The sequence below is a fragment of the Bombus fervidus genome, chromosome 6, assembly GCF_041682495.2.
Source record: "Bombus fervidus isolate BK054 chromosome 6, iyBomFerv1, whole genome shotgun sequence".
NCBI lineage: Eukaryota > Metazoa > Arthropoda > Insecta > Hymenoptera > Apidae > Bombus > Bombus fervidus.
The window spans coordinates 1423179-1447878 of NC_091522.1; positions in this window are offsets into that span (position 1 = coordinate 1423179).

Sequence of the window (24700 nt, forward strand, 5' to 3'; positions counted from 1 at the left end):
TTGTACAGAGTTGGAATGCTTTCTACAGGTTTGGAATACATTTGTGCAGAGTTGGAATGCTTTCTACAGGTTTGGAATACATTTGTACAGGGTTGGAATTCTTTCTACAGAGTTGGAATACCATTGTACAGAGTTGGAATGCTTTCTACAGGGTTGGAATACTTTCTACAGGGTTGGAATGCTTTCTACAGGGTTGGAATGCTTTCTACAGGGTTGGAATTCTTTCTACAGAGTTGTAATACCATTGTACAGAGTTGGAATGCTTTCTACAGGGTTGGAATGCTTTCTACAGGGTTGGAATGCTTTCTACAGTGTTGGAATGCTTTCTACAGGGTTGGAATGCTTTCTACAGGGTCGGAATGCTTTCTACAGTGTTGGAATGCTTTCTACAGAGTTGGAATACCTTTGTACAGAGTTGGAATGCTTTCTACAGGTTTGGAATACATTTGTACAGAGTTGGAATGCTTTCTACAGGTTTGGAATACATTTGTACAGTTTTGGAATTCTTTCTACAGAGTTGGAATACCATTGTACAGAGTTGGAATGCTTTCTACAGGGTTGGAATACTTTCTACAGGGTTGGAATGCTTTCTACAGGGTTGGAATGCTTTCTACAGGGTTGGAATGCTTTCTACATGGTTGGAATGCTTCTACAGGGTTGGAATACCTTTGTACAGAGTTGGAATGCTTTCTACAGTGTTGGAATGCTTTCTACAGGGTTGGAATGCTTCTACAGGGTTGGAATACCTTTGTACAGAGTTGGAATGCTTTCTACAGGGTTGGAATGCTTTCTACAGGGTTGGAATACTTTCTACAGGGTTGGAATGCTTTCTACAGGGTTGGAATGCTTTCTACAGGGTTGGAATTCTTTCTACAGAGTTGGAATACCATTGTACAGAGTTGGAATGCTTTCTACAGGGTTGGAATACTTTCTACAGGGTTGGAATGCTTTCTACAGGGTTGGAATGCATTCTACAGGGTTGGAACGCTTTCGACAGAGTTGGAATACCTTTGTACAGAATTGGAATGCTTTCTACAGCGTTGGAATACCTTTGTACAGGGTTGCAACAGCTTTGTACAGGGTGGGAATAATTTCTACAGGGTTGGAATGCTTTCTACAGGGTCGGAATGCTTTCTACAGTGTTGGAATGCTTTCTACAGAGTTGGAATACCTTCGTACAGAGTTGGAATGCTTTCTACAGGTTTGGAATACATTGGTACAGAGTTGGAATGCTTTCTACAGGTTTGGAATACATTTGTACAGGGTTGGAATTCTTTCTACAGAGTTGGAATACCTTTGTACAGAGTTGGAATGCTTTCTACAGGGTTGGAATACTTTCTACAGGGTTGGAATGCTTTCTACAGGGTTGGAATGCTTTCTACAGGGTTGGAATGCTTTCGACAGAGGTGTAATACCTTTGAACAGAGTTGGAATGCTTTCTACAGGGTTGGAATACCTTTGTACAGAGGTGGAATGCTTTCTACAGGGTTGGAATGCTTTCTACAGGGTTGGAATGCTTTCTACATGGTTGGAATGCTTCTACAGGGTTGGAATACCTTTGTACAGAGTTGGAATGCTTTCTACAGTGTTGGAATGCTTTCTACAGGGTTGGAATGCTTCTACAGGGTTGGAATACCTTTGTACAGAGTTGGAATGCTTTCTACAGTGTTGGAATGCTTTCTACAGGGTTGGAACGCTTTCGACAGAGTTGGAATACCTTTGTACAGAGTTGGAATGCTTTCTACAGGGTTGGAATGCTTTCTACAGAGTTGGAATACCTTTGTACAGAGTTGGAATGCTTTCTACAGGTTTGGAATACCTTTGTACAGAGTTGGAATGCTTTCTACAGGGTTGGAATGCTTTCTACAGGGTTAGAATGCTTTCTACAGGGTGGGAATGCTTTCTACGGTGTTGGAATGCTTCTACAGGGTTGGAATACCTTCGTACAGGGTTGGAATGCTTTCTACAGGGTTGGAATGCTTTCTACAGGGTTGGAACGCTTTCGACAGAGTTGGAATACCTTTGTACAGAATTGGAATTCTTTCTACAGGGTTGGAATACCTTTGTACAGGGTTGCAACAGCTTTGTACAGGGTGGGAATACCTTCTAGAGGTTTGGAATACATTTGTACAGGGTTGGAATTCTTTCTACAGAGTTGGAATACCTTTGTACAGGGTTGCAACAGCTTTGTACAGGGTGGGAATACTTTCTACAGGGTTGGAATGCTTTCGACAGAGTTGGAATACCTTTGTACAGAGTTGGAATGCTTTCTACAGGGTTGGAATGCTTTCTACAGGGTTGGAACGCTTTCGACAGAGTTGGAATACCTTTGTACAGAATTGGAATGCTTTCTACAGGGTTGGAATACCTTTGTACAGGGTTGGAATGCTTTCTACAGGGTTGGAATGCTTTCGACAGTGTTGGAATGCTTTCTACAGTGTTGGAATGCTTTCGACAGAGTTGGAATACCTTTGTACAGAGTTGGAATGTTTTCGACAGAGTTGGAATACCTTTGTACAGGGTTGGAACAGCTTTGTACAGGGTTGGAACAGCTTTGTACAGGGTGGGAATACTTTCTACAGGGATGGAATGATTTCTAGATGGTTGGAATGCTTTCTACAGGGTTGGAATACATTTGTACAGGGTTGGAATTCTTTCTACAGAGTTGGAATACCTTTGTACAGAGTTGGAATGCTTTCTACAGGGTTGGAATGCTTTCTACAGGGTTGGAATGCTTTCTACAGTGTTGGAATACCTTTGTACAGAGTTGGAACGCTTTCGACAGAGTTGGAATACCTTTGTACAGAATTGGAATGCTTTCTACAGGGTTGGAATACCTTTGTACAGGGTTGCAACAGCTTTGTACAGGGTGGGAATACTTTCTACAGGGTTGTAATGCTTTCGACAGAGTTGGAATACCTTTGTACAGAATTGGAATGCTTTCTACAGGGTTGGAATACCTTTGTACAGGGTTGCAACAGCTTTGTACAGGGTGGGAATACTTTCTACAGGGTTGTAATGCTTTCGACAGAGTTGGAATACCTTTGTACAGAATTGGAATGCTTTCTACAGGGTTGGAATGCTTTCTACAGGGTCGGAATGCTCTCTACAGTGTTGGAATGCTTTCTACAGAGTTGGAAAACCTTTGTACAGAGTTGGAATGCTTTCTACAGGTTTGGAATACATTTGTGCAGAGTTGGAATGCTTTCTACAGGTTTGGAATACATTTGTACAGGGTTGGAATTCTTTCTACAGAGTTGGAATACCATTGTACAGAGTTGGAATGCTTTCTACAGGGTTGGAATACTTTCTACAGGGTTGGAATGCTTTCTACAGGGTTGGAATGCTTTCTACAGGGTTGGAATGCTTTCTACATGGTTGGAATGCTTCTACAGGGTTGGAATACCTTTGTACAGAGTTGGAATGCTTTCTACAGTGTTGGAATGCTTTCTACAGGGTTGGAATGCTTCTACAGGGTTGGAATACCTTTGTACAGAGTTGGAATGCTTTCTACAGTGTTGGAATGCTTTCTACAGGGTTGGAACGCTTTCGACAGAGTTGGAATACCTTTGTACAGAGTTGGAATGCTTTCTACAGGGTTGGAATGCTTTCTACAGGGTTGGAATGCTTTCTACAGGGTTGGAATGCTTTCTACAGGGTTGGAATGCTTCTACAGGGTTGGAATACCTTTGTACAGAGTTGGAATGCTTTCTACAGAGTTGGAATACCTTTGTACAGAGTTGGAATGCTTTCTACAGGTTTGGAGTACCTTTGTACAGAGTTGGAATGCTTTCTACAGGGTTGGAATGCTTTCTACAGGGTTGGAATGCATTCTACAGGGTTGGAATGCTTTCGACAGAGTTGGAATACCTTTGTACAGAGTCAGAATGTTATGTACAGGGTTGGAATGCTTTCTACAGGGTTGGAATACTTTCTACAGGGTTGGAATGCTTTCTACAGGGTTGGAATGCTTTCTACAGGGTTGGAATGCTTTCTACAGGGTTGGAATGCATTCTACAGGGTTGGAATGCTTTCGACAGAGTTGGAATACCTTTGTACAGAGTCAGAATGTTTTCGACAGAGTTGGAATACCTTTGTACAGGGTTGGAACAGCTTTGTACAGGGTTGGAACAGCTTTGTACAGGGTGGGAATACTTTCTACAGGGATGGAATGATTTCTAGATGGTTGGAATGCTTTCTACAGGGTTGGAATACATTTGTACAGGGTTGGAATTCTTTCTACAGAGTTGGAATACCTTTGTACAGAGTTGGAATGCTTTCTACAGGGTTGGAATGCTTTCTACAGGGTTGGAATGCTTTCTACAGTGTTGGAATACCTTTGTACAGAGTTGGAACGCTTTCGACAGAGTTGGAATACCTTTGTACAGAATTGGAATGCTTTCTACAGGGTTGGAATACCTTTGTACAGGGTTGCAACAGCTTTGTACAGGGTGGGAATACTTTCTACAGGGTTGTAATGCTTTCGACAGAGTTGGAATACCTTTGTACAGAATTGGAATGCTTTCTACAGGGTTGGAATACCTTTGTACAGGGTTGCAACAGCTTTGTACAGGGTGGGAATACTTTCTACAGGGTTGTAATGCTTTCGACAGAGTTGGAATACCTTTGTACAGAATTGGAATGCTTTCTACAGGGTTGGAATGCTTTCTACAGGGTCGGAATGCTTTCTACAGTGTTGGAATGCTTTCTACAGAGTTGGAATACCTTTGTACAGAGTTGGAATGCTTTCTACAGGGTTGGAATACTTTCTACAGGGTTGGAATGCTTTCTACAGGGTTGGAATGCATTCTACAGGGTTGGAACGCTTTCGACAGAGTTGGAATACCTTTGTACAGAATTGGAATGCTTTCTACAGCGTTGGAATACCTTTGTACAGGGTTGCAACAGCTTTGTACAGGGTGGGAATACTTTCTACAGGGTTGGAATGCTTTCTACAGGGTCGGAATGCTTTCTACAGTGTTGGAATGCTTTCTACAGAGTTGGAATACCTTCGTACAGAGTTGGAATGCTTTCTACAGGTTTGGAATACATTGGTACAGAGTTGGAATGCTTTCTACAGGTTTGGAATACATTTGTACAGGGTTGGAATTCTTTCTACAGAGTTGGAATACCTTTGTACAGAGTTGGAATGCTTTCTACAGGGTTGGAATACTTTCTACAGGGTTGGAATGCTTTCTACAGGGTTGGAATGCTTTCTACAGGGTTGGAATGCTTTCGACAGAGGTGTAATACCTTTGAACAGAGTTGGAATGCTTTCTACAGGGTTGGAATACCTTTGTACAGAGTTGGAATGCTTTCTACATGGTTGGAATGCTTTCTACAGGGTTGGAATGCTTTCTACATGGTTGGAATGCTTTCTACAGAGTTGGAATACCTTTGTACAGAGTTGGAATGCTTTCTACAGGTTTGGAATACCTTTGTACAGAGTTGGAATGCTTTCTACAGGGTTGGAATGCTTTCTACAGGGTTAGAATGCTTTCTACAGGGTGGGAATGCTTTCTACGGTGTTGGAATGCTTCTACAGGGTTGGAATACCTTCGTACAGGGTTGGAATTCTTTCAACAGGGTTGGAATGCTTTCTACAGGGTTGGAACGCTTTCGACAGAGTTGGAATACCTTTGTACAGAATTGGAATTCTTTCTACAGGGTTGGAATACCTTTGTACAGGGTTGCAACAGCTTTGTACAGGGTGGGAATACTTTCTAGAGGTTTGGAATACATTTGTACAGGGTTGGAATTCTTTCTACAGAGTTGGAATACCTTTGTACAGGGTTGCAACAGCTTTGTACAGGGTGGGAATACTTTCTACAGGGTTGGAATGCTTTCGACAGAGTTGGAATACCTTTGTACAGAGTTGGAATGCTTTCTACAGGGTTGGAATGCTTTCTACAGGGTTGGAACGCTTTCGACAGAGTTGGAATACCTTTGTACAGAATTGGAATGCTTTCTACAGGGTTGGAATACCTTTGTACAGGGTTGGAATGCTTTCTACAGGGTTGGAATGCTTTCGACAGTGTTGGAATGCTTTCTACAGTGTTGGAATGCTTTCGACAGAGTTGGAATACCTTTGTACAGAGTTGGAATGTTTTCGACAGAGTTGGAATACCTTTGTACAGGGTTGGAACAGCTTTGTACAGGGTTGGAACAGCTTTGTACAGGGTGGGAATACTTTCTACAGGGATGGAATGATTTCTAGATGGTTGGAATGCTTTCTACAGGGTTGGAATACATTTGTACAGGGTTGGCATTCTTTCTACAGAGTTGGAATACCTTTGTACAGAGTTGGAATGCTTTCTACAGGGTTGGAATGCTTTCTACAGGGTTGGAATGCTTTCTACAGAGTTGGAATACCTTTGTACAGAGTTGGAACGCTTTCGACAGAGTTGGAATACCTTTGTACAGAATTGGAATGCTTTCTACAGGGTTGGAATACCTTTGTACAGGGTTGCAACAGCTTTGTACAGGGTGGGAATACTTTCTACAGGGTTGTAATGCTTTCGACAGAGTTGGAATACCTTTGTACAGAAATGGAATGCTTTCTACAGGGTTGGAATACCTTTGTACAGGGTTGCAACAGCTTTGTACAGGGTGGGAATACTTTCTAGAGATTTGGAATACATTTGTACAGGGTTGGAATTCTTTCTACAGAGTTGGAATACCTTTGTACAGAGTTGGAATGCTTTCTACAGGGTTGGAATACCTTTGTACAGAGTCAGAATGTTATGTACAGGGTTGGAATTCTTTCTACAGAGTTGGAATACCTTTCTACAGAGTTGGAATGCATTCTACAGGGTTGGAATACCTTTGTACAGGGTTGGAATGCATTCTACAGGGTTGGAATGCTTTCGACAGAGTTGGAATACCTTTGTACAGAGTCAGAATGTTATGTACAGGGTTGGAATGCTTTCTACAGGGTTGGAATACTTTCTACAGGGTTGGAATGCTTTCTACAGGGTTGGAATGCTTTCTACAGGGTTGGAATTCTTTCTACAGAGTTGGAATACCATTGTACAGAGTTGGAATGCTTTCTACAGGGTTGGAATACTTTCTACAGGGTTGGAATGCTTTCTACAGGGTTGGAATGCATTCTACAGGGTTGGAACGCTTTCGACAGAGTTGGAATACCTTTGTACAGAATTGGAATGCTTTCTACAGCGTTGGAATACCTTTGTACAGGGTTGCAACAGCTTTGTACAGGGTGGGAATACTTTCTACAGGGTTGGAATGCTTTCTACAGGGTCGGAATGCTTTCTACAGTGTTGGAATGCTTTCTACAGAGTTGGAATACCTTCGTACAGAGTTGGAATGCTTTCTACAGGTTTGGAATACATTGGTACAGAGTTGGAATGCTTTCTACAGGTTTGGAATACATTTGTACAGGGTTGGAATTCTTTCTACAGAGTTGGAATACCTTTGTACAGAGTTGGAATGCTTTCTACAGGGTTGGAATGCTTTCTACAGGGTTGGAATGCTTTCTACAGGGTTGGAATGCTTTCTACAGGGTTGGAATGCTTTCTACATGGTTGGAATGCTTTCTACAGAGTTGGAATACCTTTGTACAGAGTTGGAATGCTTTCTACAGGTTTGGAATACATTGGTACAGAGTTGGAATGCTTTCTACAGGTTTGGAATACATTTGTACAGGGTTGGAATTCTTTCTACAGAGTTGGAATACCTTTGTACAGAGTTGGAATGCTTTCTACAGGGTTGGAATACTTTCTACAGGGTTGGAATGCTTTCTACAGGGTTGGAATGCTTTCTACAGGGTTGGAATGCTTTCGACAGAGGTGTAATACCTTTGAACAGAGTTGGAATGCTTTCTACAGGGTTGGAATACCTTTGTACAGAGTTGGAATGCTTTCTACATGGTTGGAATGCTTTCTACAGGGTTGGAATGCTTTCTACATGGTTGGAATGCTTTCTACAGAGTTGGAATACCTTTGTACAGAGTTGGAATGCTTTCTACAGGTTTGGAATACCTTTGTACAGAGTTGGAATGCTTTCTACAGGGTTGGAATGCTTTCTACAGGGTTAGAATGCTTTCTACAGGGTGGGAATGCTTTCTACGGTGTTGGAATGCTTCTACAGGGTTGGAATACCTTCGTACAGGGTTGGAATGCTTTCAACAGGGTTGGAATGCTTTCTACAGGGTTGGAACGCTTTCGACAGAGTTGGAATACCTTTGTACAGAATTGGAATTCTTTCTACAGGGTTGGAATACCTTTGTACAGGGTTGCAACAGCTTTGTACAGGGTGGGAATACTTTCTAGAGGTTTGGAATACATTTGTACAGGGTTGGAATTCTTTCTACAGAGTTGGAATACCTTTGTACAGGGTTGCAACAGCTTTGTACAGGGTGGGAATACTTTCTACAGGGTTGGAATGCTTTCGACAGAGTTGGAAAACCTTTGTACAGAGTTGGAATGCTTTCTACAGGGTTGGAATGCTTTCTACAGGGTTGGAACGCTTTCGACAGAGTTGGAATACCTTTGTACAGAATTGGAATGCTTTCTACAGGGTTGGAATACCTTTGTACAGGGTTGGAATGCTTTCTACAGGGTTGGAATGCTTTCGACAGTGTTGGAATGCTTTCTACAGTGTTGGAATGCTTTCGACAGAGTTGGAATACCTTTGTACAGGGTTGGAACAGCTTTGTACAGGGTTGGAACAGCTTTGTACAGGGTGGGAATACTTTCTACAGGGATGGAATGATTTCTAGATGGTTGGAATGCTTTCTACAGGGTTGGAATACATTTGTACAGGGTTGGCATTCTTTCTACAGAGTTGGAATACCTTTGTACAGAGTTGGAACGCTTTCGACAGAGTTGGAATACCTTTGTACAGAATTGGAATGCTTTCTACAGGGTTGGAATACCTTTGTACAGGGTTGCAACAGCTTTGTACAGGGTGGGAATACTTTCTACAGGGTTGTAATGCTTTCGACAGAGTTGGAATACCTTTGTACAGAAATGGAATGCTTTCTACAGGGTTGGAATACCTTTGTACAGGGTTGCAACAGCTTTGTACAGGGTGGGAATACTTTCTAGAGATTTGGAATACATTTGTACAGGGTTGGAATTCTTTCTACAGAGTTGGAATACCTTTGTACAGAGTTGGAATGCTTTCTACAGGGTTGGAATACCTTTGTACAGAGTCAGAATGTTATGTACAGGGTTGGAATTCTTTCTACAGAGTTGGAATACCTTTCTACAGAGTTGGAATGCATTCTACAGGGTTGGAATACCTTTGTACAGGGTTGGAATGCATTCTACAGGGTTGGAATGCTTTCGACAGAGTTGGAATACCTTTGTACAGAGTCAGAATGTTATGTACAGGGTTGGAATGCTTTCTACAGGGTTGGAATACTTTCTACAGGGTTGGAATGCTTTCTACAGGGTTGGAATGCTTTCTACAGGGTTGGAATTCTTTCTACAGAGTTGGAATACCATTGTACAGAGTTGGAATGCTTTCTACAGGGTTGGAATACTTTCTACAGGGTTGGAATGCTTTCTACAGGGTTGGAATGCATTCTACAGGGTTGGAACGCTTTCGACAGAGTTGGAATACCTTTGTACAGAATTGGAATGCTTTCTACAGCGTTGGAATACCTTTGTACAGGGTTGCAACAGCTTTGTACAGGGTGGGAATACTTTCTACAGGGTTGGAATGCTTTCTACAGGGTCGGAATGCTTTCTACAGTGTTGGAATGCTTTCTACAGAGTTGGAATACCTTCGTACAGAGTTGGAATGCTTTCTACAGGTTTGGAATACATTGGTACAGAGTTGGAATGCTTTCTACAGGTTTGGAATACATTTGTACAGGGTTGGAATTCTTTCTACAGAGTTGGAATACCTTTGTACAGAGTTGGAATGCTTTCTACAGGGTTGGAATGCTTTCTACAGGGTTGGAATGCTTTCTACAGGGTTGGAATGCTTTCTACAGGGTTGGAATGCTTTCGACAGAGGTGTAATACCTTTGAACAGAGTTGGAATGCTTTCTACAGTGTTGGAATACCTTTGTACAGAGTTGGAATGCTTTCTACAGGCTTGGAATGCTTCTACAGGGTTGGAATACCTTTGTACAGAGTTGGAATGCTTTCTACAGTGTTGGAATGCTTTCTACAGGGTTGGAACGCTTTCGACAGAGTTGGAATACCTTTGTACAGAGTTGGAATGCTTTCTACAGGGTTGGAATGCTTTCTACAGAGTTGGAATACCTTTGTACAGAGTTGGAATGCTTTCTACAGGTTTGGAATACCTTTGTACAGAGTTGGAATGCTTTCTACAGGGTTGGAATGCTTTCTACAGGGTTAGAATGCTTTCTACAGGGTGGGAATGCTTTCTACGGTGTTGGAATGCTTCTACAGGGTTGGAATACCTTCGTACAGGGTTGGCATGCTTTCTACAGGGTTGGAATACCTTTGTACAGAGTCAGAATGTTATGTACAGGGTTGGAATTCTTTCTACAGAGTTGGAATACCTTTCTACAGAGTTGGAATGCATTCTACAGGGTTGGAATACCTCTGTACAGGGTTGGAATGCTTTCTACAGGGTTGGAATGCTTTCGACAGAGTTGGAATACCTTTGTACAGAGTCAGAATGTTATGTACAGGGTTGGAATTTTTTCTACAGATTTGGAATACCTTTGTACAGAGTTGGAATGCTTTCTACAGGTTTGGAATACCTTTGTACAGAGTTGGAATGCTTTCTACAGGGTTGGAATGCTTTCGACAGAGTTGGAATACCTTTGTACAGAGTCAGAATGTTATGTACAGGGTTGGAATTTTTTCTACAGATTTGGAATACTTTTGTACAGAGTTGGAATGCTTTCTACAGGGTTGGAATACCTTTGTACAGAGTCAGAATGTTATGTACAGTGTTGGAATTCTTTCTACAGAGTTGGAATACCTTTGTACAGGGTTGGAACAGCTTTGTACAGGGTTGGAACAGCTTTGAACAGGGTGGGAATACTTTCTACAGGGATGGAATGATTTCTAGATGGTTGGAATGCTTTCTACAGGGTTGGAATACCTTTGTACAGAGTTGGAATGCTTTCTACAGAGTTGGAATACCTTTGTACAGAGTTGGAATACCTTTGTACAGGGTTGAAACAGCTTTTTACAGAGTTGGAATACCTTTGTACAGGTTCGGAACAGCTTTTTACAGCGTTGGAATACTTTCTACAGGGTTGGAATGCTTTCTAGAGGGTTGGAATGCTTTCTACAGGGTTGGAATGCTTTCTACAGGGTTGGAATGCTTTCTAGAGGGTTGGAATGCTATCTAGAGGGTTGGAATGCTTTCTACAGAGTTGGAATACCTTTGTACAGAGTTGGAATGCTTTCTACAGGGTTGGAATGCTTTCGACAGAGTTGGAATACCTTTGTACAGAGACAGAATGTTATGTACAGGGTTGGAATTCTTTCTACAGAGTTGGAATACCTTTGTACATAGTTGGAATGCTTTCTACAGGGTTGGAATACCTTTGTACAGAGTCAGAATGTTATGTACAGTGTTGGAATTCTTTCTACAGAGTTGGAATACCTTTGTACAGGGTTGGAACAGCTTTGTACAGGGTTGGAACAGCTTTGAACAGGGTGGGAATACTTTCTACAGGGATGGAATGATTTCTAGATGGTTGGAATGCTTTCTACAGGGTTGGAATACCTTTGTACAGAGTTGGAATGCTTTCTACAGAGTTGGAATACCTTTGTACAGAGTTGGAATACCTTTGTACAGGGTTGAAACAGCTTTTTACAGAGTTGGAATACCTTTGTACAGGTTCGGAACAGCTTTTTACAGCGTTGGAATACTTTCTACAGGGTTGGAATGCTTTCTAGAGGGTTGGAATGCTTTCTACAGGGTTGGAATGCTTTCTACAGGGTTGGAATGCTTTCTAGAGGGTTGGAATGCTATCTAGAGGGTTGGAATGCTTTCTACTGAGTTGGAATACCTTTGTACAGAGTTGGAATGCTTTCTACAGTGTTGGAATACCTTTGTACAGAGTTGGAATGCTTTCTACAGGGTTGGAATGCTTCTACAGGGTTGGAATACCTTTGTACAGAGTTGGAATGCTTTCTACAGTGTTGGAATGCTTTCTACAGGGTTGGAACGCTTTCGACAGAGTTGGAATACCTTTGTACAGAGTTGGAATGCTTTCTACAGGGTTGGAATGCTTTCTACAGAGTTGGAATACCTTTGTACAGAGTTGGAATGCTTTCTACAGGTTTGGAATACCTTTGTACAGAGTTGGAATGCTTTCTACAGGGTTGGAATGCTTTCTACAGGGTTAGAATGCTTTCTACAGGGTGGGAATGCTTTCTACGGTGTTGGAATGCTTCTACAGGGTTGGAATACCTTCGTACAGGGTTGGAATGCTTTCTACAGGGTTGGAATACCTTTGTACAGAGTCAGAATGTTATGTACAGGGTTGGAATTCTTTCTACAGAGTTGGAATACCTTTCTACAGAGTTGGAATGCATTCTACAGGGTTGGAATACCTCTGTACAGGGTTGGAATGCGTTCTACAGGGTTGGAATGCTTTCGACAGAGTTGGAATACCTTTGTACAGAGTCAGAATGTTATGTACAGGGTTGGAATTTTTTCTACAGATTTGGAATACCTTTGTACAGAGTTGGAATGCTTTCTACAGGTTTGGAATACCTTTGTACAGAGTTGGAATGCTTTCTACAGGGTTGGAATGCTTTCGACAGAGTTGGAATACCTTTGTACAGAGTCAGAATGTTATGTACAGGGTTGGAATTTTTTCTACAGATTTGGAATACTTTTGTACAGAGTTGGAATGCTTTCTACAGGGTTGGAATACCTTTGTACAGAGTCAGAATGTTATGTACAGTGTTGGAATTCTTTCTACAGAGTTGGAATACCTTTGTACAGGGTTGGAACAGCTTTGTACAGGGTTGGAACAGCTTTGAACAGGGTGGGAATACTTTCTACAGGGATGGAATGATTTCTAGATGGTTGGAATGCTTTCTACAGGGTTGGAATACCTTTGTACAGAGTTGGAATGCTTTCTACAGAGTTGGAATACCTTTGTACAGAGTTGGAATGCTTTCTACAGGGTTGGAACGCTTTCGACAGAGTTGGAATACCTTTGTACAGAATTGGAATTCTTTCTACAGGGTTGGAATACCTTTGTACAGGGTTGCAACAGCTTTGTACAGGGTGGGAATACTTTCTAGAGGTTTGGAATACATTTGTACAGGGTTGGAATTCTTTCTACAGAGTTGGAATACCTTTGTACAGGGTTGCAACAGCTTTGTACAGGGTGGGAATACTTTCTACAGGGTTGGAATGCTTTCGACAGAGTTGGAATACCTTTGTACAGAGTTGGAATGCTTTCTACAGGGTTGGAATGCTTTCTACAGGGTTGGAATACCTTTGTACAGAATTGGAATGCTTTCTACAGCGTTGGAATACCTTTGTACAGGGTTGCAACAGCTTTGTACAGGGTGGGAATACTTTCTACAGGGTTGGAATGCTTTCTACAGGGTCGGAATGCTTTCTACAGTGTTGGAATGCTTTCTACAGAGTTGGAATACCTTCGTACAGAGTTGGAATGCTTTCTACAGGTTTGGAATACATTGGTACAGAGTTGGAATGCTTTCTACAGGTTTGGAATACATTTGTACAGGGTTGGAATTCTTTCTACAGAGTTGGAATGCTTTCTACAGGGTTGGAATGCTTTCTACAGGGTTGGAATGCTTTCTACAGGGTTGGAATGCTTTCGACAGAGGTGTAATACCTTTGAACAGAGTTGGAATGCTTTCTACAGTGTTGGAATACCTTTGTACAGAGTTGGAATGCTTTCTACAGGGTTGGAATGCTTCTACAGGGTTGGAATACCTTTGTACAGAGTTGGAATGCTTTCTACAGTGTTGGAATGCTTTCTACAGGGTTGGAACGCTTTCGACAGAGTTGGAATACCTTTGTACAGAGTTGGAATGCTTTCTACAGGGTTGGAATGCTTTCTACAGAGTTGGAATACCTTTGTACAGAGTTGGAATGTTTCTACAGGTTTGGAATACCTTTGTACAGAGTTGGAATGCTTTCTACAGGGTTGGAATGCTTTCTACAGGGTTAGAATGCTTTCTACAGGGTGGGAATGCTTTCTACGGTGTTGGAATGCTTCTACAGGGTTGGAATACCTTCGTACAGGGTTGGAATGCTTTCTACAGGGTTGGAATACCTTTGTACAGAGTCAGAATGTTATGTACAGGGTTGGAATTCTTTCTACAGAGTTGGAATAGCTTTCTACAGAGTTGGAATGCATTCTACAGGGTTGGAATACCTCTGTACAGGGTTGGAATGCTTTCTACAGGGTTGGAATGCTTTCGACAGAGTTGGAATACCTTTGTACAGAGTCAGAATGTTATGTACAGGGTTGGAATTTTTTCTACAGATTTGGAATACCTTTGTACAGAGTTGGAATGCTTTCTACAGGTTTGGAATACCTTTGTACAGAGTTGGAATGCTTTCTACAGGGTTGGAATGCTTTCGACAGAGTTGGAATACCTTTGTACAGAGTCAGAATGTTATGTACAGGGTTGGAATTTTTTCTACAGATTTGGAATACTTTTGTACAGAGTTGGAATGCTTTCTACAGGGTTGGAATACCTTTGTACAGAGTCAGAATGTTATGTACAGTGTTGGAATTCTTTCTACAGAGTTGGAATACCTTTGTACAGGGTTGGAACAGCTTTGTACAGGGTTGGAACAGCTTTGAACAGGGTGGGAATACTTTCTACAGGGATGGAATGATTTCTAGATGGTTGGAATGCTTTCTACAGGGTTGGAATACCTTTGTACAGAGTTGGAATGCTTTCTACAGAGTTGGAATACCTTTGTACAGAGTTGGAATACCTTTGTACAGGGTTGAAACAGCTTTTTACAGAGTTGGAATACCTTTGTACAGGTTCGGAACAGCTTTTTACAGCGTTGGAATACTCTCTACAGGGTTGGAATGCTTTCTAGAGGGTTGGAATGCTATCTAGAGGGTTGGAATGCTTTCTAGAGGGTTGGAATGCTATCTAGAGGGTTGGAATGCTTTCTACAGAGTTGGAATACCTTTGTACAGAGTTGGAATGCTTTCTACAGGGTTGGAATGCTTTCGACAGAGTTGGAATACCTTTGTACAGAGACAGAATGTTATGTACAGGGTTGGAATTCTTTCTACAGAGTTGGAATACCTTTGTACATAGTTGGAATGCTTTCTACAGGTTTGGAATACATTTGTACAGAGCTGGAATGCTTTCTACAGGTTTGGAATACATTTGTACAGGGTTGGAATTCTTTCTACAGAGTTGGAATACCTTTGTACAGGGTTGGAATGCTTTCTACAGGGTTGGAATGCTTTCTACAGGGTTGGAATGCTTTCTACAGGGTTAGAATGCTTTCTACAGGGTGGGAATGCTTTCTACGGTGTTGGAATGCTTCTACAGGGTTGGAATACCTTCGTACAGGGTTGGAATGCTTTCTACAGGGTTGGAATACCTTTGTACAGAGTCAGAATGTTATGTACAGGGTTGGAATTCTTTCTACAGAGTTGGAATACCTTTCTACAGAGTTGGAATGCATTCTACAGGGTTGGAATACCTCTGTACAGGGTTGGAATGCGTTCTACAGGGTTGGAATGCTTTCGACAGAGTTGGAATACCTTTGTACAGAGTCAGAATGTTATGTACAGGGTTGGAATTTTTTCTACAGATTTGGAATACCTTTGTACAGAGTTGGAATGCTTTCTACAGGTTTGGAATACCTTTGTACAGAGTTGGAATGCTTTCTACAGGGTTGGAATGCTTTCGACAGAGTTGGAATACCTTTGTACAGAGTCAGAATGTTATGTACAGGGTTGGAATTTTTTCTACAGATTTGGAATACTTTTGTACAGAGTTGGAATGCTTTCTACAGGGTTGGAATACCTTTGTACAGAGTCAGAATGTTATGTACAGTGTTGGAATTCTTTCTACAGAGTTGGAATACCTTTGTACAGGGTTGGAACAGCTTTGTACAGGGTTGGAACAGCTTTGAACAGGGTGGGAATACTTTCTACAGGGATGGAATGATTTCTAGATGGTTGGAATGCTTTCTACAGGGTTGGAATACCTTTGTACAGAGTTGGAATGCTTTCTACAGAGTTGGAATACCTTTGTACAGAGTTGGAATGCTTTCTACAGGGTTGGAACGCTTTCGACAGAGTTGGAATACCTTTGTACAGAATTGGAATTCTTTCTACAGGGTTGGAATACCTTTGTACAGGGTTGCAACAGCTTTGTACAGGGTGGGAATACTTTCTAGAGGTTTGGAATACATTTGTACAGGGTTGGAATTCTTTCTACAGAGTTGGAATACCTTTGTACAGGGTTGCAACAGCTTTGTACAGGGTGGGAATACTTTCTACAGGGTTGGAATGCTTTCGACAGAGTTGGAATACCTTTGTACAGAGTTGGAATGCTTTCTACAGGGTTGGAATGCTTTCTACAGGGTTGGAATACCTTTGTACAGAATTGGAATGCTTTCTACAGCGTTGGAATACCTTTGTACAGGGTTGCAACAGCTTTGTACAGGGTGGGAATACTTTCTACAGGGTTGGAATGCTTTCTACAGGGTCGGAATGCTTTCTACAGTGTTGGAATGCTTTCTACAGAGTTGGAATACCTTCGTACAGAGTTGGAATGCTTTCTACAGGTTTGGAATACATTGGTACAGAGTTGGAATGCTTTCTACAGGTTTGGAATACATTTGTACAGGGTTGGAATTCTTTCTACAGAGTTGGAATGCTTTCTACAGGGTTGGAATGCTTTCTACAGGGTTGGAATGCTTTCTACAGGGTTGGAATGCTTTCGACAGAGGTGTAATACCTTTGAACAGAGTTGGAATGCTTTCTACAGTGTTGGAATACCTTTGTACAGAGTTGGAATGCTTTCTACAGGGTTGGAATGCTTCTACAGGGTTGGAATACCTTTGTACAGAGTTGGAATGCTTTCTACAGTGTTGGAATGCTTTCTACAGGGTTGGAACGCTTTCGACAGAGTTGGAATACCTTTGTACAGAGTTGGAATGCTTTCTACAGGGTTGGAATGCTTTCTACAGAGTTGGAATACCTTTGTACAGAGTTGGAATGCTTTCTACAGGTTTGGAATACCTTTGTACAGAGTTGGAATGCTTTCTACAGGGTTGGAATGCTTTCTACAGGGTTAGAATGCTTTCTACAGGGTGGGAATGCTTTCTACGGTGTTGGAATGCTTCTACAGGGTTGGAATACCTTCGTACAGGGTTGGAATGCTTTCTACAGGGTTGGAATACCTTTGTACAGAGTCAGAATGTTATGTACAGGGTTGGAATTCTTTCTACAGAGTTGGAATAGCTTTCTACAGAGTTGGAATGCATTCTACAGGGTTGGAATACCTCTGTACAGGGTTGGAATGCTTTCTACAGGGTTGGAATGCTTTCGACAGAGTTGGAATACCTTTGTACAGAGTCAGAATGTTATGTACAGGGTTGGAATTTTTTCTACAGATTTGGAATACCTTTGTACAGAGTTGGAATGCTTTCTACAGGTTTGGAATACCTTTGTACAGAGTTGGAATGCTTTCTACAGGGTTGGAATGCTTTCGACAGAGTTGGAATACCTTTGTACAGAGTCAGAATGTTATGTACAGGGTTGGAATTTTTTCTACAGATTTGGAATACTTTTGTACAGAGTTGGAATGCTTTCTACAGGGTTGGAATACCTTTGTACAGAGTCAGAATGTTATGTACAGTGTTGGAATTCTTTCTACAGAGTTGGAATACCTTTGTACAGGGTTGGAACAGCTTTGTACAGGGTTGGAACAGCTTTGAACAGGGTGGGAATACTTTCTACAGGGATGGAATGATTTCTAGATGGTTGGAATGCTTTCTACAGGGTTGGAATACCTTTGTACAGAGTTGGAATGCTTTCTACAGAGTTGGAATACCTTTGTACAGAGTTGGAATACCTTTGTACAGGGTTGAAACAGCTTTTTACAGAGTTGGAATACCTTTGTACAGGTTCGGAACAGCTTTTTACAGCGTTGGAATACTCTCTACAGGGTTGGAATGCTTTCTAGAGGGTTGGAATGCTATCTAGAGGGTTGGAATGCTTTCTAGAGGGTTGGAATGCTATCTAGAGGGTTGGAATGCTTTCTACAGAGTTGGAATACCTTTGTACAGAGTTGGAATGCTTTCTACAGGGTTGGAATGCTTTCGACAGAGTTGGAATACCTTTGTACAGAGACAGAATGTTATGTACAGGGTTGGAATTCTTTCTACAGAGTTGGAATACCTTTGTACATAGTTGGAATGCTTTCTACAGGTTTGGAATACATTTGTACAGAGCTGGAATGCTTTCTACAGGTTTGGAATACATTTGTACAGGGTTGGAATTCTTTCTACAGAGTTGGAATACCTTTGTACAGGGTTGGAATGCTTTCTACAGGGTTGGAATGCTTTCTACAGTGTTGGAATGCTTTCGACAGGTTGGGAATGCTTTGGACAGAGTTGGAATACCTTTCTACAGAGTTGGAATGCTTTCGACAGAGTTGGAATACCTTTGTACAGAGTTGGAATGCTTTCTACAGGTTTGGAATACCTTTGTACAGAGTTGGAATGCTTTCTACAGGGTTAGAATGCTTTCTACAGGGTGGGAATGCTTTCTACGGTGTTGGAATGCTTCTACAGGGTTGGAATACCTTCGTACAGGGTTGGAATGCTTTCTACAGGGTTGGAATACCTTTGTACAGAGTCAGAATGTTATGTACAGGGTTGGAATTCTTTCTACAGAGTTGGAATACCTTTCTACAGAGTTGGAATGCATTCTACAGGGTTGGAATACCTCTGTACAGGGTTGGAATGCTTTCTACAGGGTTGGAATGCTTTCGACAGAGTTGGAATACCTTTGTACAGAGTCAGAATGTTATGTACAGGGTTGGAATTTTTTCTACAGATTTGGAATACCTTTGTACAGAGTTGGAATGCTTTCTACAGGTTTGGAATACCTTTGTACAGAGTTGGAATGCTTTCTACAGGGTTGGAATGCTTTCGACAGAGTTGGAATACCTTTGTACAGAGTCAGAATGTTATGTACAGGGTTGGAATTTTTTCTACAGATTTGGAATACTTTTGTACAGAGTTGGAATGCTTTCTACAGGGTTGGAATACCTTTGTACAGAGTCAGAATGTTATGTACAGTGTTGGAATTCTTTCTACAGAGTTGGAATACCTTTGTACAGGGTTGGAACAGCTTTGTACAGGGTTGGAACAGCTTTGAACAGGGTGGGAATACTTTCTACAGGGATGGAATGATTTCTAGATGGTTGGAATGCTTTCTACAGGGTTGGAATACCTTTGTACAGAGTTGGAATGCTTTCTACAGAGTTGGAATACCTTTGTACAGAGTTGGAATGCTTTCTACAGGGTTGGAACGCTTTCGACAGAGTTGGAATACCTTTGTACAGAATTGGAATTCTTTCTACAGGGTTGGAATACCTTTGTACAGGGTTGCAACAGCTTTGTACAGGGTGGGAATACTTTCTAGAGGTTTGGAATACATTTGTACAGGGTTGGAATTCTTTCTACAGAGTTGGAATACCTTTGTACAGGGTTGCAACAGCTTTGTACAGGGTGGGAATACTTTCTACAGGGTTGGAATGCTTTCGACAGAGTTGGAATACCTTTGTACAGAGTTGGAATGCTTTCTACAGGGTTGGAATGCTTTCTACAGGGTTGGAACGCTTTCGACAGAGTTGGAATACCTTTGTACAGAATTGGAATGCTTTCTACAGGGTTGGAATACCTTTGTACAGGGTTGGAATGCTTTCTACAGGGTTGGAATGCTTTCGACAGAGTTGGAATACCTTTGTACAGAGACAGAATGTTATGTACAGGGTTGGAATTCTTTCTACAGAGTTGGAATACCTTTGTACATAGTTGGAATGCTTTCTACAGGTTTGGAATACATTTGTACAGAGCTGGAATGCTTTCTACAGGTTTGGAATACATTTGTACAGGGTTGGAATTCTTTCTACAGAGTTGGAATACCTTTGTACAGGGTTGGAATGCTTTCTACAGGGTTGGAATGCTTTCGACAGAGGTGTAATACCTTTGAACAGAGTTGGAATGCTTTCTACAGTGTTGGAATACCTTTGTACAGAGTTGGAATGCTTTCTACAGGGTTGGAATGCTTCTACAGGGTTGGAATACCTTTGTACAGAGTTGGAATGCTTTCTACAGTGTTGGAATGCTTTCTACAGGGTTGGAACGCTTTCGACAGAGTTGGAATACCTTTGTACAGAGTTGGAATGCTTTCTACAGGGTTGGAATGCTTTCTACAGAGTTGGAATACCTTTGTACAGAGTTGGAATGCTTTCTACAGGTTTGGAATACCTTTGTACAGAGTTGGAATGCTTTCTACAGGGTTGGAATGCTTTCTACAGGGTTAGAATGCTTTCTACAGGGTGGGAATGCTTTCTACGGTGTTGGAATGCTTCTACAGGGTTGGAATACCTTCGTACAGGGTTGGAATGCTTTCTACAGGGTTGGAATACCTTTGTACAGAGTCAGAATGTTATGTACAGGGTTGGAATTCTTTCTACAGAGTTGGAATACCTTTCTACAGAGTTGGAATGCATTCTACAGGGTTGGAATACCTCTGTACAGGGTTGGAATGCTTTCTACAGGGTTGGAATGCTTTCGACAGAGTTGGAATACCTTTGTACAGAGTCAGAATGTTATGTACAGGGTTGGAATTTTTTCTACAGATTTGGAATACCTTTGTACAGAGTTGGAATGCTTTCTACAGGTTTGGAATACCTTTGTACAGAGTTGGAATGCTTTCTACAGGGTTGGAATGCTTTCGACAGAGTTGGAATACCTTTGTACAGAGTCAGAATGTTATGTACAGGGTTGGAATTTTTTCTACAGATTTGGAATACTTTTGTACAGAGTTGGAATGCTTTCTACAGGGTTGGAATACCTTTGTACAGAGTCAGAATGTTATGTACAGTGTTGGAATTCTTTCTACAGAGTTGGAATACCTTTGTACAGGGTTGGAACAGCTTTGTACAGGGTTGGAACAGCTTTGAACAGGGTGGGAATACTTTCTACAGGGATGGAATGATTTCTAGATGGTTGGAATGCTTTCTACAGGGTTGGAATACCTTTGCACAGAGTTGGAATACCTTTGTACAGGGTTGAAACAGCTTTTTACAGAGTTGGAATACCTTTGTACAGGTTCGGAACAGCTTTTTACAGCGTTGGAATACTCTCTACAGGGTTGGAATGCTTTCTAGAGGGTTGGAATGCTTTCTACAGGGTTGGAATGCTTTCTACAGGGTTGGAATGCTTTCTAGAGGGTTGGAGTGCTATCTAGAGGGTTGGAATGCTTTCTACAGAGTTGGAATACCTTTGTACAGAGTTGGAATGCTTTCTACAGGGTTGGAATGCTTTCGACAGAGTTGGAATACCTTTGTACAGAGACAGAATGTTATGTACAGGGTTGGAATTCTTTCTACAGAGTTGGAATACCTTTGTACATAGTTGGAATGCTTTCTACAGGTTTGGAATACATTTGTACAGAGCTGGAATGCTTTCTACAGGTTTGGAATACATTTGTACAGGGTTGGAATTCTTTCTACAGAGTTGGAATACCTTTGTACAGGGTTGGAATGCTTTCTACAGGGTTGGAATGCTTTCTACAGTGTTGGAATGCTTTCGACAGGTTGGGAATGCTTTCGACAGAGTTGGAATACCTTTCTACAGAGTTGGAATGCTTTCGACAGAGTTGGAATACCTTTGTACAGAGTTGGAATGCTTTCTACAGATTTGGAATACCTTTGTACAGAGTTGGAATGCTTTCTACAGGGCTGGAATGCTTCTACAGGGTTGGAATACCTTTGTACAGGGTTGGAATGCTTTCTACAGGGTTGGAATGCTTTCTACAGGGTTGGAATGCCTTCTACAGGGTTGGAATGCTTTCTACAGGGTTGGAATGCTTTCTACAGGGTTGGAATGCTTTCTACAGGGTCGGAATGCTTTCTACAGTGTTGGAATGCTTTCTACAGGGTTGGAACGCTTTCGACAGAGTTGGAATACCTTTGTACAGAGTTGGAATGCTTTCTACAGGGTTGGAATGCTTTCGACAGGGTGGGAATGCTTTCGACAGAGTTGGAATACCTTTCTACAGAGTTGGAATGCTTTCTACAGGGTTGGAATACCTTTGTACAGAGTTGGAATGCTTTCGACAGAGTTGGAATACCTTTGTACAGAATCAGAATGTTATGTACAGGGTTGGAATTCTTTCTACAGAGTTGGAATACCTTTGTACAGAGTTGGAATGCTTTCTACAGGTTTGGAATACATTTGTACAGAGTTGGAATGCTTTCTACAGGGTTTGAATGCTTTCTACAGGGTTGGAATGCTTTCGACAGAGTTGGAATACCTTTGCACAGGGTTGGAACAGCTTTGTACAGGGTTGGAACAGCTTTGTACAGGGTTGGAACAGCTTTGTACAGGGTGGGAATACTTTCTACAGGGTTGGAATGCTTTCTACAGTGTTGGAATGCTTTCTAGAGGGTTGGAATGCTTTCGACAGAGTTGGAATACCTTTGTACAGGGTTGGAACAGCTTTATACAGGGTTGGAACAGCTTTGTACAGGGTGGGAATACTTTCTACAGGGATGGAATGATTTCTAGATGGTTGGAATGCTCTCTACAGGGTTGGAATACCTTTGTACAGAGTCAGAATGTTATGTACAGGGTTGGAATTCTTTCTACAGAGTTGGAATACCTTTCTACAGAGTTGCAATGCTTTCTACAGGGTTGGAATGCTTTCGACAGAGTTGGAATACCTTTGCACAGGGTTGGAACAGCTTTGTACAGGGTTGGAACAGCTTTGTACAGGGTGGGAATACTTTCTACAGAGTTGCAATGCTTTCTACAGGGTTGGAATACCTTTGTACAGGGTTGGAATTCTTTCTACAGAGTTGGAATACCTTTGTACAGAGTTGGAATACCTTTGTACAGGGTGGAAACAGCTTTTTACAGAGTTGGAATACCTTTGTACAGGTTCGGAACAGCTTTTTACAGCGTTGGAATACTTTCTACAGGGTTGGAATGCTTTCTAGAGGGTTGGAATGCTTTCTACAGAGTTGGAATGCTTTCTACAGGGTTGGAATGCTTTCTAGAGGGTTGGAATGCTATCTAGAGGGTTGGAATGCTTTCTACAGAGTTGGAATACCTTTGTACAGGGTTGGAACTGCTTTGTACAGGGTTGGAATGCTTTCTACAGGGTTGGAATGCTTTCGACAGAGTTGGAATACCTTTGTACAGGGTTGGAGCAGCTTTGTACAGGGTGGGAATACTTTCTACAGGGTTGGAATGCTTTCTAGAGGGTTGGAATGCTTTCTAGAGGGTTGGAATGCTTTCTACAGGGTTGGAATGCTTTCGACAGAGTTGGAATACCTTTGTACAGAGTCAGAATGTTATGTACAGGGTTGGAATTCTTTCTACAGAGTTGGAATACCTTTGTACAGAGTTGGAATACCTTTGTACAGGTTCGGAACAGCTTTTTACAGCGTTGGAATACTTTCTACAGGGTTGGAATGCTTTCTAGAGGGTTGGAATGCTTTCTACAGGGTTGGAATGCTTTCTACAGGGTTGGAATGCTTTCTAGAGGGTTGGAATGCTATCTAGAGGGTTGGAATGCTTTCTACAGAGTTGGAATACCTTTGTACAGGGTTGGAACTGCTTTGTACAGGGTTGGAATACTTTCTACAGGGTTGGAATACATTTGTACAGAGTTGGAATGCTTTCTACAGGGTTGGAATACCTTTGTACAGAGTTGGAATGCTTTCTACAGGGTTGGAATGCTTTCGACAGAGTTGGAATACCTTTGTACAGAGTTGGAATGCTTTCTACAGGGTTGGAATACCTTTGTACAGAGTCAGAATGTTATGTACAGTGTTGGAATTCTTCCTACAGAGTTGGAATACCTTTGTACAGAGTTCGAATGCTTTCTACAGGGTTGGAATACCTTTGTACAGGGTTGCAACAGCTTTGTACAGGGTGGGAATACTTTCTACAGGGTTGTAATGCTTTCGACAGAGTTGGAATACCTTTGTACAGAATTGGAATGCTTTCTACAGGGTTGGAATACCTTTGTACAGGGTTGCAACAGCTTTGTACAGGGTGGGAATACTTTCTAGAGGTTTGGAATACATTTGTACAGGGTTGGAATTCTTTCTACAGAGTTGGAATACCTTTGTACAGAGTTGGAATGCTTTCTACAGGGTTGGAATACCTTTGTACAGAGTCAGAATGTTATGTACAGGGTTGGAATTCTTTCTACAGAGTTGGAATACCTTTCTACAGAGTTGGAATGCTTTCTACAGGGTTGGAATACCTTTGTACAGAGTTGGAATGCTTTCTACAGGGTTGGAATGCTTTCGACAGAGTTGGAATACCTTTGTACAGAGTCAGAATGTTATGTACAGGGTTGGAATTTTTTCTACAGATTTGGAATACCTTTGTACAGAGTTGGAATGCTTTCTACATGTTTGGAATACCTTTGTACAGAGTTGGAATGCTTTCTACAGGGTAGGAGTGCTTTCGACAGAGTTGGTATACCTTTGTACAGAGTCAGAAT